The following is a 16,297-nucleotide window of genomic DNA, read 5'->3' on the forward strand; positions in this document are numbered from 1 at the left end:
TATTTAATCCTTGTTTTAATTACCTCCTTTTACTGAAAACTATTTTTATATGGGTTTTATGTTTCTATGCTTTTAACTCTACACAGCCCACAGTCACTCCATGAGTGAGATAGGCAGTGTCTAAATTTGATAGATAAATAAATAACTGCTGGATTTTTGTTGATTCAAATGGAAAATCAGCAATTTAGAATCAGCAGATGAAACTGGAGTTCCTTTAGTTCTCACATATAAGCAAATGTTTATTGATAATGGACAGGCAACTAGAAAAGAACCATGTAAAATTATTTTTATTTATGATCACTGCTGCAAAACTACTATATGTACAAAAATGGAAAGACTCTGACATTCTCACAATGCAGAAATGGTTGGTGAGGAAGATGGAGCTGGCAGAGATGGCAAAATTAACTTTTTTTTGCTTAGAGAAACATCAACAATTACATTTATTACTGGATGAACTTATGCATGTTTGGCTGAAAAAAAATTGAACCTTGTCATTTATAAATATGATTATTATAAACAATAGCTTATGGAAAAATGAAATAACAATATAACCTTAGAGAAGATAAAATGTATATGCATATTGGAAGTTGTTTCTTTATAATCATTTTTTTTTTCTTTTCTATTTTTTCTTTTTTTTTCTTCAAAAACAAATGGTCATTTATCACTATTTCTAAGGTCACTGGAGCAAATAAATCACAACACAAATGGATCTGAAATGGAGAGGTTAAAAAGATAATTTGTAATGACACTTATAATGTTTTATTAGAAACCTGTCTGATTATAGAAGCCAGGACTTCTGAAATCATTGAAGAAAATGAAGAACTTATATATTTGCATCACCAATTAGAAATTACAACTGTCAATTAAAACGGTTATCAAATATGAACTAAATGCGATGTTTGAAGATAACTTTGGACCAAGTGGTCACAAGCTGATGCACAATTCACTTGCTTTCCCCAATCCCAATTAATCTGAATAAAGCCTTGGGAATATACCATAGTGGTATATTGTCATGGCTTTATCTCTATCTCTACAGATGGGGAGAGAGACAGGGAGAGGAAAAGCAGGAAAAGTAACTAAATTATCATCATGAATATTGACAAATGGAAAAAAAGAACATCAAAACGGCCAGCTTTATTTGGAAGATAACTGAACACTGAACTGAACAATAAATACAAAAGCCTCAGATGGATCTGATTCACTTTCAGGGTTGATCTCTGCCTCCTGGTTTAGACAGATTTCTGTCTCTCAGATCTGCCTATAAGCCTGGTTTGTATTTTCTTTTGGTGCCTCTCTGTTCTCTTTCCTATGTCTTCATTGTTTTCCTTACTTGACTTCTTCTCCCTGCTTTTTCATTTTATCAGAAGGGCTTTAAACAAAATTGAAGGGGAGGGGACACAATCTCCACAACCTTTAGAACCTAAGTCCAAGCAAAAACCACTAGATAACCAATCATATAAAGAGATACAGAGTAAAGAGAAAGAAGATGCAAAGTGGGAGATATAGGACATATACCCAGGGTCAGCTAGAAAGAACCTAAATGCCTATACACTAACACTCAAAGTTTAGGAAATAAACCTGAAATACTAGTACATGGGGAAAAATAAGATATACATGCTTGCTTGCTTTCTATTCCATTTTATAGGATAAACTTTACAATTAAGGAGAAGGTAGAGCTGTTTTAATTCTTTCTCCTGGGAGATGGAGCTCCTAACCTCCATCTCCCAGGAGAAAAAATAAATGCTTGTTCTGGGTTTTGAGTTGATTCTTCCTTATTACAAATGGACATGGAAGTGGATAAAACAACATGAACAGTATGAGTGGCCCAGATTTACTAATGAATAGGCCTGTAATGTTTAGATTTATGACATTGCCAAACTTATGCCACTTTGTTTTTTTAAAAAAAATGTCATTGAATTGCTCTTTGTAGCATCCACACTCAGAGATGTGGAGTAAAAAAAAAAATAGTCAAATAGACAGAGAAGCATTGAGTTTGATTGGAAAGTTAAACAGCTCAATCACTACCTGTACTGATGATCACCAATCATCAGGGAATACTACCCATTCTTAATCCACTGAAAGATTTCTACTGACACAGGCTGTTCAAATATACTACTGAGCTTGGTTCCTTGGCAGGTCCAAATTTCATAATAGAGATTGTTCCCAACAACCTTTAGAGCAATGGTTCTCAACCTGTGGGTTGGGACCCCATTTGGGGGTCGAACGACCATTTCACGGGGGTTGCCAAACAAAGCTGTCCGCCATTTTTCTCCCTTTTCTTTGGCCATGCCCCTGGCACCCGGTGATGTATAAGTGGTTGGGGGTCACCACAACATGGGGAACTGTATTATGGGGTCGCTGCATTAGAAAGGTTGAGAACCACTGCTTTAGAGTGATACATTGACCAGGAGAAAGAGAATATAGATTGAAAAAGCAGCTCCTGATGTAATTGGAACCCCAAGTACAATTCCTGAGGTAACTCCAGGAGGGTCTTCCCCTTAAAACAGCTGAGGGAAATTAGCCCCAGAGAAGGAAATATTAAAAGGGCAGGCAAATATATTTTTCTCCAAAAGGATTTTTAAAAGCATTTTTTGAAAACCAGAAACCAATCCTGGCCTCAAATTTCTTTGCCCCAAGCAGGAGCCAGCCTTATACAAATGCAGATGTAAAACCATCAGAAAGTTGGAGCCAGGGAACTCAAGAAGACAAAGAGAAAATCTGCATACCTCACCCAAACTCTAAGTCATTAGCCCAACCCCAGGGAAGCAGGATATGACTTTTGGGACATAATAGGACTAACCCATTACCATCAAGTATACCAGAGAGGAACACCTAGGCTCAGGTCAGAATACGTGACACAGGAAATAGCCTCAAAGTTCATGCCACAGGAACAGGAAACTTCCAAACAAAAGGCTAGAGAGGGTATAAAAACCCTTTGTCCATGTGCTCTTCCCTTCTCTGCTCTTTTCTGAAGAACCATCTTTCTGCTTCTTCAATAAACTGTAACCATCTTCCCAAAGCAGTCGCCATGTCGCTTCCTGGCTTGGATGACCCAGGATGAAGACTTACTTCTAACACAGCATTTGTAGGCTTCGTGGTATTACATAGAATGTTCCTGTTTGGGGTAACAAGCACTATCTATTTGCATAAGAAAGCCATTTCAGTACCTAGATTTTCAAATTTATAGCAGGGAAGATAATATATTGTTCCTACCAGAAAAATTATCTCAACATTTCTGGGGCAATAATTAATCCAATGTGGGACAAGAATTAATTATTCACAATCATTAAAGCAATAATTATGGTGATAATAATGCAGAGAAAGGACTTTTGAATCATTTAGCTCTGTTCCAGTCTATATCAAACTGGTATAAAATAGGACTTACTAGATACAAGCTTCAGAATACTAGATGGCAGCTAGAATTGAACATTTAGTAACAGATTTATTTAATAATTGTTTAAGCAACTGCAAGGCATCCTGCTTAGGAGATATCTAAGAGAGCTGCTTGTTGAACTCAGTTTCTGTGTTAAAAAAGGAATTACATAGACAAACGTTAGATGGCAATAAAGAGAGTTTTCTTTATGTCTCTGTTAACATTTAGTAGTGATCTAGATTTGTGCAGCCCACATATAGTAGCTCTGACTATAGCATTGAAATTATTATATTTTTTTTTTAAAAAAAGTTTTTTATTTGTAATACAACTAAAACAAAAATGGACAAGCGTGACATTCCAGAGTAAGTATTCCTAACATTTTGTTTCTCGTGGTACAAAAACTTAATACATCATTCTTAACCTCTATATAAGCCTCATCCTTCTATGTAACACAATTAAATATACAATTATATGTACAGTTATATATATATTTCAATCCTATCATTAACTTGAGATCCGAGCAGTTCTTCTTAATTAATACCAACGATAAAATTTGTCCCAGATTTTGAAGTATTCAAGTTTTGTCTTGTCCTTCATAATCATTGTAAGCCTGTCCATCTCAGCACATGAAAGGATTTTATACAGGATCTCTTCTTCCATTGGAATTCCTTTATTCCTCCAATTTTGAGCAAAAACCAGTCTGGAAGCCATTAGAATGTGTAATGTTAAATAAAGTACGCCTTTGTCGTACTTTTGCGTGGTTATACCTAATAGGAAAAGTTCTGGTTTTGGCTCTACCACTCGCTCTAATATTTCTTCCAATCATTTTTTGATCCTATTCCAAAAATCATGAGCTTGCGTACACTCCCACCACATATGATAGTATGTTCCAATTGTCAGAATACATTTCCAACATTTAGAGGAGACATTGGAACACATTTTAGCTAATCTTCTGGGTGGGAGATGCCATCTATAGAACATTTTGTAGAGGTTTTCTTTGTAAGAGGTGGCCAAAGTAAGATTCTTGTTTCTTGCCCATAGTTCTTGCCAGATGTGCAGATCAAAATTAAGACCAAAATCCTTGCTTCATTTTAACATAGTCACTTTACTTGTTCCTCATACATTGCCTGATCTAACAAATAATGGTATAATTTTTTAATCATTTTATCCTGCAATCCCTATATTATTTTATCCAATTCTATTGGTTCTAATTTAATGCCTAACTCTTTTTTATCTTTCCAATATCTCGCCTGCAGTTGCAGGTATGCCCACCATTCTAATTCTATCCCTTCATCCTGGATGGTTTTCCTGGATTTCAATTCCCCTCTTTCATCTAAAATGTTTTTATATGTTATGATCTTATCTAATTGGGTAAATTTTGGGTGTACATATATTTCTAACGGTGAGATCCAACTAGGTACTTGGGTATAATTTGGTTGCCAAATTTTTATAGCATTAAAATTATTGATTGGATTACGCTTCACAATAGATGGACTGTGATAAACTGGGAGCTACAAATTATATAGGAGAAAGGATAACTGTAGCATTGTTTGAGAAATCTGGCATATGATTGTGAACAGATATTCAAAATTACTCAGAGTATCTCATTTTTTTGGTAGCATCATTTTTCTGTCAAGTTGTAGAATAAAAAATAATTATCTTTTGTTGGAGTTTGATGACAGTTTCATAAAAGTGGGCATATTTTAAATGCTTGCTCTCTTGCTCTTCTTTTTAATAGGAATGCAATACTGCAGCCAAATTGGCATCATGATTGGAACAGCTGTTAACTGTAACAGTAAACAAGACTTTAAATTGATCTGTGGTTTCTAATGTTGTGTTGAAAAGTGGTAGATTAAAAGAAATGATTGCAGTTACCTATCTTATAGGAAATGCATTCTCTTCTGGATGTTAGCATAATAAGGCTTATGGTAGATTTGTGGGGCTATCATTCAGTAGTATCTGGAAGACTACAAGGTAGCTATCTCTGCTGAATAGTCTTAACAAATGAAAAGTAGGCTACATGTGTTTGAGCAAATCTCTCCGTTCTATTGTTTTGTTTCTATAGATAATGTAACCGTCTTAATTTTCCTCCAATGATATCACCAAGGCAACAATCCATGGGATTTATTCTTTTCAGGAACTACTTTTAAGATTCTGATTTAAATATGTTAAAAAAGTCCAAAATTTGGCCTCAACCCTCTGAGAAGGCTCTGGAAGAAACACACACACACACACACACACACACAGAGAGAGAGAGAGAGAGAGAGAGAGAGAGAGAGAGAGAGAGGTTTGTGAGCTATGTATAACTTCTGGGCTGCACTTTGTATATCTCTGATTTATGTTCTTCCTTATCATGTTTCCTGCCAAGATGCCATTTTCGTCTCAGACTTTCCATTCTTTATATTATTACAGGGATGTCTCTAACAGTTCAGAAATAACATAAGACACATTTGAAAACTGGAGCTATGTTGTTATAGTTATGGCCAGTATAAACAGATGGCCCTGATTATTCTATTACAATCATTTTATATGTGTTCCAACCAATTCAAATTTCAAGACATTATTAGGAGGCTGATGACTTTACAGCAACAGGCAGCCACAAACAACAACAAAAACCAGAGAGTTGTGCATATAATTCTTTACACATTCCATATTTTGCTATCTTATGTTTTGCACTTTGATCTTGCTATTTAAGAGACAGGACAGATATCTCAGATTTATCTAAGAAGACAGACATTGGTTTCCTTACTCTGCATTCCTGCCAGCCATTAAAAAAACAGGCAGAATGTTACAGCCGACTTACAACTATTCATTTAGCAACTATTTTTTCAGTGGCACTGAAAAAAAGTGACTTGCAACTAGTCCTTGCATTTACTACTGTTACCACATCCCCACCATTATGTGGTTAAAATTTGGGTACTTGTCAATTGACGTGCATTTACAATGGTTGCAGCATTCTGAGGTCATGTGATCACCAACCTTAGCTGCTAGTCACATAAGACACAGTGCCATTATTATCTGCATATTGGAAATGCATTATTTCTATGCAAGCTATTGAAGCAAACACTAAATTTCACTCTCTTCCCTTTTAAAGAAAAGGGGAAATATCCCATGGAGAGTAATCAATAAATTTCTCTGATCTCTTCTGCATTGGCTGGAAATGTTGACAGTTTTTTCTAAGCTTACAGATAATATTATTGAACCAGGTTTTGGTCCAGACAGAAAGGCTGCAAGCAAAAAAAAAAAAAAAAGACAAGGATTTTATCACATTTATGAGCATAGAAGCACTGCTGTAATTTAATCTTGTTTTAAAATACAATAATCATCATGTAGCACACACACTCAAGAGGATAAATCAAGCTTCTCAGTTCCAAAATACAGGCTGTGTGTGTGTGTGTGTACCCAAACATGCATGAACAGTCTTGGTTCATTGTCCTTAGCATATTTACTAAGACAGGACTCTAGTTGGCATTATGGGCAATTCAAAGCCTATTGATTAAAATTCAAATGGTAGCTAATTGTCAAAGATGTAATTGAGATTGCCAGCTCTAAATGCTAGGAAATATTGAAGATTCTTGTTCATGGTTATTGCAGGTGCTAATATCATTTTCCCCATCACCATTACCATCATTGTTCCAGTAACCACCATTCCTAAAGCAAATAGGTCATTGAAAGGTTACAGATAGGTCACAGACTTCAGCTTAGCTTCACCTAAGAATCCATTCTATTCCAAGCTAGCTATAATAACTATTTCATTTTCCCTGTCCGTCATAACCTAAAAAAAAATTCTTAGCCTATGAGGAGGAACTGTCCATTTTTAATCCACATAAGATACTTATTCATAGTGAAAGAAGATTAAATTCTTTCTTCTATGGCATAGTCTTATGTATAAGCAAATGAAGAACAGATATATAAATATGTGCAGAAGGCAGAATTCCACATAATATATTTGTATTGTACTTTCCCCCTTTATGGATTACTGCCTTGTCGTGGTGAAGGGGCTTGCGTAACTCAATGAAGCTATAAGCTATGCCATGCAGGGCCACCCAAGACGGACAGGTTATAGCAGAGAGTTCTGACAAAATGTGATCCACTGGAGAAGGAAATGGCAAACCACTCCAGTATCTTTGCCATGAAAACCCCATGGACAGTACTAAAAGGCAAAACGATATGACGCTGGAAGATGAGCCCCTCAGGTCGGAAGGTGTCCAATATGCTACTGGGGAAGAGCAGAGGGCTAGTACTAGTAGCGCCAGAAAGAATGAAGCGACTGGGCCAAAGCCGAAAGGATGCTCAGCTGTGGATATATCTGGTGGTGAAAGGAAAGTCCGATGCTGTAAAGATTTTTTCTCCATAGGAACCTGGAATGTAAGATTCATGAATCAAGGCAAGCTAGACGTAGTCAAAAAAGAGATGACAAGACTGAACATCGACATCTTAGGAATCAGCGAACTAAAATGGACAGGAATGGGTGAATTTAACTCAGATGACTATCAGGTATACTACTGTGGGCAAGAATCCCTCAGAAGAAATGGAGTAGCCTTCATAGTCAATAAAAGAATATGAAAAGCAATACTGGGATACAATCCCCAAAATGACAGAATGATCTCAATTCAGATCCAAGGCAAACCATTCAATATCACAATAGTCCAAATCTATGTCCCAAACACTGGTGCTGAAGAGGATGAAATTGACTGGTTCTATGAAGCCCTACAGCACCTTATAGAATTAACACCAAAAAATGATGTCCTTATCATCATGGGGGATTGTAATGCTAAGGTAGGAAGCCAAAAGATAACCAGAATAACAGGCAAGTTTGGCCTTGGAGTACAAAATGAAGCAGGGCACAGGCTAATAGAATTTTGTCAAGAGACTACGATGGTCATAACAAACACTCTTTTCCAACAACCCAAGAGACGGCTCTACACATGGACATCACCAGACGGTCAACATAGAAATCAGATTGATTATGTGCTCTGCAGCCAAAGATGGAGAAGCTGTATACAGTCAGTAAAAACAAGACCAGGAGCTGACTGTGGCTCAGATCATGAGCTTCTTGTTGCAAAATTTAGGCTTAAATTGAAAAAAGTAGGGAAAAGCACTAGGCCACTCAGGTATGAACTAAATCATATTCTTGATGAATATACAGTAGAGGTGACAAATAGATTTAAGGAATTAGATCTGATAGACAGAGTGCCTGAAGAACTATGGATGGAAGTTTGCAACATTGTACAAGAGGGAGCAACTAAAACCATTCCAAAGAAAAAGAAATGCAAGAAAGCAAAATGGCTGTCTGAGGAAGCTTTGCAAATAGCTGAGGAAAGAAGGGAAGCGAAAGGCAAAGGAGAAAGAGAAAGATACACACAATTGAATGCAGAATTCCAGAGAATAGCTAGAAGAGATAAGAATGCCTTCTTAAATGAACAGTGCAAAGAAATAGAAGAAAACAACAGAATAGGGAGGACCAGAGATCTCTTCAAGAAAATTGGAGATATGAAGGGAACATTTCATGCAAAGATGGGCATGATAAAGGACCAGAATGGCAGAGACCTAACAGAGGCAGAAGAGATTAAGAAGAGATGGCAAAACTACACAGAAGAACTATACAAGAATGAGCTTAACATTCCAGATAACCACAATGAGATGGTCACTGACCTCGAACCAGACATCCTAGAATGTGAAGTGAAATGGGCCTTAGAAAATCTGAGCAACAACAAAGCTAGTGGAGGTGACAGTATTCCAGCTGAGCTATTCAAAATCTTAAAAGACGATGCAGTAAAAGTGCTACACTCAATTTGCCAGCAAATTTGGAAAACTCAACAGTGGCCACAGGATTGGAAAAGGTCAGTTTACATTCCAATTCCAAAGAAAGGCAATGCCAAAGAATGTTCAAACTATTGCACCATTGCACTCATTTCACATGCTAGTAAAGTTATGCTTAAAATCCTACAAGCTAGACTCCAGCAGTATGTGGATCGAGAACTACCAGAAGTACAGGCAGGATTTCGAAGAGGCAGAGGAACTAGAGATCAAATTGCCAACATACGCTGGATCATGGAGAAAGCTAGGGAGTTCCAGAAAAACATCTACTTCTGCTTCATTGACTATGCAAAAGCCTTTGATTGTGTGGATCACAACAAATTGTGGCAAGTTCTTAAAGAGATGGGAGTACCAGACCATCTCATTTGTCTCTTGAGAAACCTATATGCGGGTCAAGAAGCAACAGTGAGAACCGAACACGGAACCACTGATTGGTTCAAAATTGGAAAAGGAGTCCGGCAAGGCTGTATACTGTCACCCTGCCTATTTAACTTATATGCAGAGCACATCATGAGAAAGGCAGGGCTAGATGAATCAAAAGTTGGAATTAAGATTGCCGGGAGAAATATCAACAACCTAAGATATGCAGATGATACCACTCTAATGGCAGAAAGTGAAGAGGAACTAAAGAGCCTCTTGATGCGGGTGAAGAAGGAGAGTGCAAAAGTTGGCTTGAAACTCAACATTAAGAAAACCAAAATCATGGCATCCGGCCCTCTCAATTCCTGGCAAATAGATGGGGAAGAAATGGAGGTAGTGACAGATTTTATTTTTCTGGGCTCCAAGATCACCTCAGATGGGGACTGCAGCCAAGAAATTAAAAGACGCTTGCTCCTGGGGAGGAAAGCTATGGCAAATCTAGACAGCATTCTAAAAAGCAGAGACATCACCCTGCCAACAAAAGTGCGTATAGTCCAGGCCATGGTTTTCCCAGTTGTAATTTATGGCTATGAAATTTGGACCATAAGAAAGGCTGAGCGCAAAAGAATTGAGGCCTTTGAACTATGGTGCTGGAGAAGACTCCTATGAGTCCCTTGGACTGCAAGGCGTTCAAACCGGTCAGTCCTAGAAGAGATCAACCCCGACTGCTCTTAGAAGGCCAGATCCTGAAGTTGAAACTCAAATACTTTGGCCACCTAATGAGAAGGAAGGACTCACTGGAGAAGGAGCCTAATGCTGGGAAAGATTGAGGGCAATAGAAGAAGGGGACGACAGAGAATGAGATGGCTGGATGGAGTCACTGAAGCAGTAGGTGTGAATTTAAATGGACTCCAGAAGATGGTAGAGGACAGGAAGACCTGGAGGAACGTTGTCCATGGGGTCGCGATGGGTCGGACATGACTTCGCAATTAACAACAACAACAACATTGTACTTTCACAGGGGTCTTCACATAATTGCTAAACATTAGGTTGGTGGAAGATATGATTGTTGTATATAGCAAAGCTTCATAGTCTGACTCTATATGATTTCAATATACGAGAATTTCAGTAAGTCCACCCCACCTGGCTTTTTATATGCAACATGAACTTACTGTAGATGGAGGTTAGAAAAGAGATTTTTGTCAATGCAAAAGGGAGGGAGAAGCTTAGTGATATTTATATGATTGGTGCCATTTATTTTCTGTTCCCATCAACTGGGCTTCCTTGGTCTTATGGTGCCTCAAATAAGGATGAAGATGCTCCTAAGGTTTAAAATAGATTTGTCTATTTCCAGTCTAGGAAGCTTGCCCAGAGATCTAGAGGAAGGAAGTTCTACAGATTCATTCTTTCTTTCTTTCTTTCTTTCTTTCTTTCTTTCTTTCTTTCTTTCTTTCTTTCTTTCTTTCTTTCCTTCCTTCCTTCCTTCCTTCCTTCCTTCCTTCCTTCCTTCTTTCTTTCTTTCTTTCTTTCTTTCTTTCTTTCTTTCTTTCTCTCTCTCTCTCTCTCTCTCTCTCTTTCTCTCTCTCTCTTTCTTTCCTGATGTCTTTCTTTCTCCTTCCTTCCTTTCTTTCTATTTCTGTTCTTTCTTTTCTTTCTTCTCATTCATTTCTTTCATCAATTACAGGACTGAGTCAGATTCAATAGGCAAAAAACACTTGAAACTTGAATAGTTGGTTGGGTTTTGTATCTCCCTTCAGTATTATATCTGGGAGAAACTTCAAATCAATTCAGTTTTTTTATTACTGTCAGAGGCAATAATTGGCAGGGGAGATGTGTAGTTTATAAAAAGAAATTTTAAATTATAAGGTCTTTCAACAAGTTCAGGAATTAATTTTCAGGGTAAAACTTTTTTTATAAGTTCCGTATCCATACTACTAGTTGTCCTTGGCTTGCAACTGGACATATAATGACCATTCAAAATTATGTTGGATTTTTTTTTTTTTAAAAAAAAAAAACTATTTATAACCTAAGTTACAACTGCTGCCACCCCCCCATGGTCATGTGACTGTATTCTGGGTGCTTGGCATCCAGATTGCATTTATGAGAAATTGCACTGTCCTGCGGTCCCATGACTGTTATTTTCATTTTTTTTTGCCGTTTAAGGCAAAAAACACCAATTGAATATGATGGATCTCCTTAATAACCATATGGTTCACTTAATAATCACAGTGACTCACTTAACAACTTTGTAAAATGGTCATAAGATTGAGACTAATCATGTGATGCCTCAACTTCACAACAATTTGTAACCAAAATTTCAGGCTCCATTTCGTCATAAGTCAAGGACTACATGTATACTGTATTGTTTAAAGTTCAATTTCATCACATTTTCATTTATTTTTACTCTATACCTCCAATATATTTGTAACTTCTGGTATCTGACTTCTATTTTGATTGTTTAAACCTTGTATATTGCCTTTGTCATTTTCTCTAGAGCTATGCTCCTTTTTCTGCAGAGTTTCTTGTGTAATTTGTTTATTTATTTGTTTGTTTGTTTGTTTTCTATTCTATTCCATCAGTCTTTACTATTTATTCATCTTTTCTCCCTATTTGTTCCTGACTAGATTTTTTTAATTCTTCTCCTCTTCTTCTGAATTTTGGCTCCATCTGACAAATGGAGAACCATTTTTCATGCCAATTCTGTGGGAAGGAGAAAATAAAAACCTGTCTCTCCCCTCAGTTTTCTTAGCTGCTAAATCTTTTTTGGTTGCTTTTTCTTCTCAGGGATGTCTGTCTTTTAGTTGCAGCTTTACTTTGACTTCTAAATTTGGGCTTTCTTTATTCAGCCTTTTTTTTTATGAAGCCTGTGACTCCAGAGTTCCTGGGCAACCATCTTGCCTCCCCTCTTTCTTGCTAGTGCTCAGTGTTGCTCTTTGATTGGCAGCTCCTGATGATGGGGAAGGCCAATTAGGAAAGAGTAGGAATGAGCACAGGTGCTTACAATCTACTGATGAAGCAATAAGTTTATTTATTAATAAGTATTTTGAGAAGATTAGATGGTAAAAGATTAATTAGTTGGAAACAGGCAACAGATAATAACAGCTCTTTTTATTGTAGAACTGCTACAGTAAAAGAGAGATTTTTTATCTTGATCCTCTAGGTATCTCAAACATCTTCAGAAGCAGACTAATAATGCTGTGTATTGTATTTATACATCCTTTACTAATTCCATGCACATTTTTTAAAAAAAAATAATCTTTATTGACATTCTGGTTCCTGAAATTTTATATTAACATCACATTCTATTACCAATTTACCAGAAAAATGCAATAAGCTAGTATACAGTTGCGATATTAAATCCCAATGAATGGAAGAAAATCAATTTTAATCATTTTTTAGGCAACATTTTTTCATATGTATCCTTCCTAGGATGTCATAAGGCCAATGCAGTCCCAGGTTTTAATGGAAGTCCTCTATAAAGAAATGCTGAAAAGCCCACATTTCATTCCTATCTCTCAAATGTAGGAGTTAATACAATTTAAACTGGCAATACAATTCATACGCTTGCTAGCTATATCATTAATTATGTTGTGGAGCTATGGACAAACTCAAGGTAAAGAATCTTGTCTTGTTCTTGGCATTTAGGATAAAGATATTGCCATTCCCCCAACAAGATAATACAGGACTAAAAAGAGTTCTTTTTAGCTTCTCTTACAAGATTCCCTGGCCAATTTATAAGATCATCTTTATTTCTGAGCCTTTACGTACTTGAGTGTTATTTTTGCTACAGAAAAATGATGGATGGACATGCTTTTAAGGCCCCCAGGTCTTTATTTTTAGGTTTACATCCATCTGGACACTTTCTTTATCTAAAGTATCTCAACGTGGGAAGGGTTCACTGTAACCCCATCAACTACTCACATTGCTGCACATTCAAGGCAAAGTTTTTATACATTGCCAGTGATAAAATACATTTCTGAGTCAATAAAATTGGAGAATTCTGCCTGTACAATGCAATTTGAGCTTCACATCTGCTGATTTTCTTGGATATGACTGTCATCGACTGCTTTATTATTTCCAGTGCTTCATGACCTTCCTTATCTCTAGGTGATGTTTCTTGAACAGGTATCCCTTGGTCTTATGCTTTAGCTTCTTTTTGTTCCATCTGTTCTAACTTGTTTATTTTGAGGATAACATGTTGAGGATGTACTGTTTCACTTTTTGTCTTGCTTGTTGATTTTGCATCAACGATCTTCCATATAATTGCAGCCCTGCTGTACTTCAGTTGGTTTGTTTCTTGCACACTGATTATGACATATGTAACATAAGTACGGGTGGTCACACAGTCAGCCAGATGTTTATACTGGGTTTCACATCATGTCCATCTATTGAATCCTTCCCAAAGACCTGAAATAGGCTGATGTTGTCATTCAATGGTGTTAAATCTTTTAGCTCCAGATATAAGCTGTTCTAAGTAAAACTGCCTTTTATGATTGATAGGGATTTTTGTCTTTAATATTATTAATTTGAAAGAGACTTATTAAATAATCCAGGGAAGTTACAGAAAGGAAGAAGGATTTGGATTTTGAGGAAACATTTTATTTCAGCCTTGGGTTGAAATGTAGCTTTGTTCTGAATTAATGGAAAACAAACTGATTCACTTTCTAAATACTACAGCCACTTCAGAATTCAAACTGAATTTTAGAGGCAGCATATGAAAATGCTGGTTATGGGAGGGAAAAGTATAGTCTGTTACATCAGTCTGAAGTATGTTAAAATCAGAAACAAAAGTGCAAATGCAATGAAATATTATAAAAAATTAGAAAAAATTCTTATGTAGTGGCAGGACAATAGCTTACAGGCATTTCCATGTAAGGAGCCTTCAAATCCCAGAAATCTATTCAAAGATACTATACATATTTCAAAGAAATCTAGAAATTGAACTCCATGAACATATAGGTCACCAAATTTGTGGAAGAATAAAGCAGGAATGGGACTCTATGGCCGGATACCCCTCCTGACATTCTTCACTATTAAACACACTGGTTTAGTATCCCATCTTGCCATCTTGCAATACAGTACAGAAATAGCTGATCATGTGGTCCCTGAACACTGGAATGAAATCACTAAATAAATAGGGAATTCTTCTTTATAGAAGGATCAGTATTAGGCAACTCTGATAAGCTTTCATCCAATCATCTAAGTCGCTTCAGCTTCTACAATTTAATGTGAAATCAAGGAAAGCATGTTTTCCACATTCACCTTATCAGTGAAATCTTTTGACCTCTCTAATAGATACTGTAATAAAACTCTAATGGATTAATTATCACATCAGCTTTTGTATATTACAGTGCAGAAAGCATATGATGCTCAAAACATCACAACAGTCTTTGCAAATCTGCGAACTGATCTGAACTTCTCATTACTATTCAGCTTTCAGGAAAGCCCAGGATACCAAGGCTTCTAGATTTGTTGGTTCATGTAAATGCTCCAGGTATTGTGACACATTAACTCTTTTAAAAGTATAGTTCCTTAGCCAGACTAGTGTCATTAGAAATAGAACATGCACCTCTTTAATTAACTGAGAGATATCCCCAAATGGATGCATAATAGGTATGCAATGCATTACAAAGACCTTGACACACTAATGGAAATAACATTGCAGTAATCACTCATTAACAAACTTAATTACTTTTCTCCCCCCTCCCTCACCATTTGACAGAAGCCTCCACAGAACGCGAGTGGGAGAAGATTCCATTCTGGGTAAATAATATTGCTGTATTAGAGGTCAATGAAAAGAATTTGTTCAGCATACGAAAAAACAGGAATAAAACATACTGGAAATTGAGTGGCATTGGTGTAAATGAATTAAATAGATGAGAATTGAAATTCTTTGAATCTAAAATAGAAAGCAGGAGATAGAGCAAAGGAAATTCTCTCTTGAGAACAAACAACTCTTTATCTATAATGAAAATCAGAATACTTTCCCTTGTCATCCTGAAAAGCAGAGCTCATTGTCTAGAGAAACACCATTTCTGTTCATTACATTTTAAAAGATGAAGCACCATTCATAAAAAAAAAAAAAGGCCAGCATTCTTTCTCGTGTAGAGCAGCTTCCAGCAATTAATACACTTATTGTTTGGTGTAGTTCACTATAAACAACTGTAATTACTGATCTTGTTTGATGAGAAAAGAAAATAATTTTCTTTTTGTGAGCTATGAGAAAGCAAATCATTCAAATTGCTGGAATTATTCAACTTGAGAACACAATAAATCAAAGGGGGAAAAAAACCCTGAGTTCCAAGGAGAGGAAGAAATATGAGTAACAACTGCAGATATTCTTGGGATTCTATCCCAATAGGTAAAAGACACTTCAGTCTGTTATTTAAGGAAGCCATGAAATTTATAATCTAGAAAACAAGTCACAGGATATGTGCCTTTCTTTTCCTTCCTATCTAGGTACTTAGAGCAAAAGGGAATGCCCTCCATAGCTACCGGTATGTGCATTTGGCCTTTACTACATCAGTATTTTGGAAAAGGACAAAAACAAAGATCTCTCTTTGAGCTTTTAACTATTGGTTCATTTTAATCTTGATTTTATTTGCATTTTATGTTAATTTCATAGCTTGTCCTTTGTTGTTTCAATTTATATAGCCGCACATCTCAATTATAACATTTTGGTCAATTTATTTAAGGAAATTTATATGGCTGCCCAACTCATTCTCAGTAACTATGGGCAATCAA

At 36.5% G+C, this 16,297-nt stretch overlaps 1 protein-coding gene across 1 annotated transcript in view; it reads left to right on the forward strand.

Moving 5' to 3' along the window:
* The window catches only part of LOC120310708 (lamina-associated polypeptide 2, isoforms alpha/zeta-like), a 131,578-nt gene that overhangs the window by 92,336 nt on the left and 22,945 nt on the right, over positions 1 to 16,297 (forward strand). The window lies entirely within an intron of this gene.

Source organism: Crotalus tigris, unplaced genomic scaffold (genome assembly GCF_016545835.1).
Source record: "Crotalus tigris isolate CLP2741 ecotype Arizona unplaced genomic scaffold, ASM1654583v1 scf7180000018270.1253626, whole genome shotgun sequence".
NCBI lineage: Eukaryota > Metazoa > Chordata > Lepidosauria > Squamata > Viperidae > Crotalus > Crotalus tigris.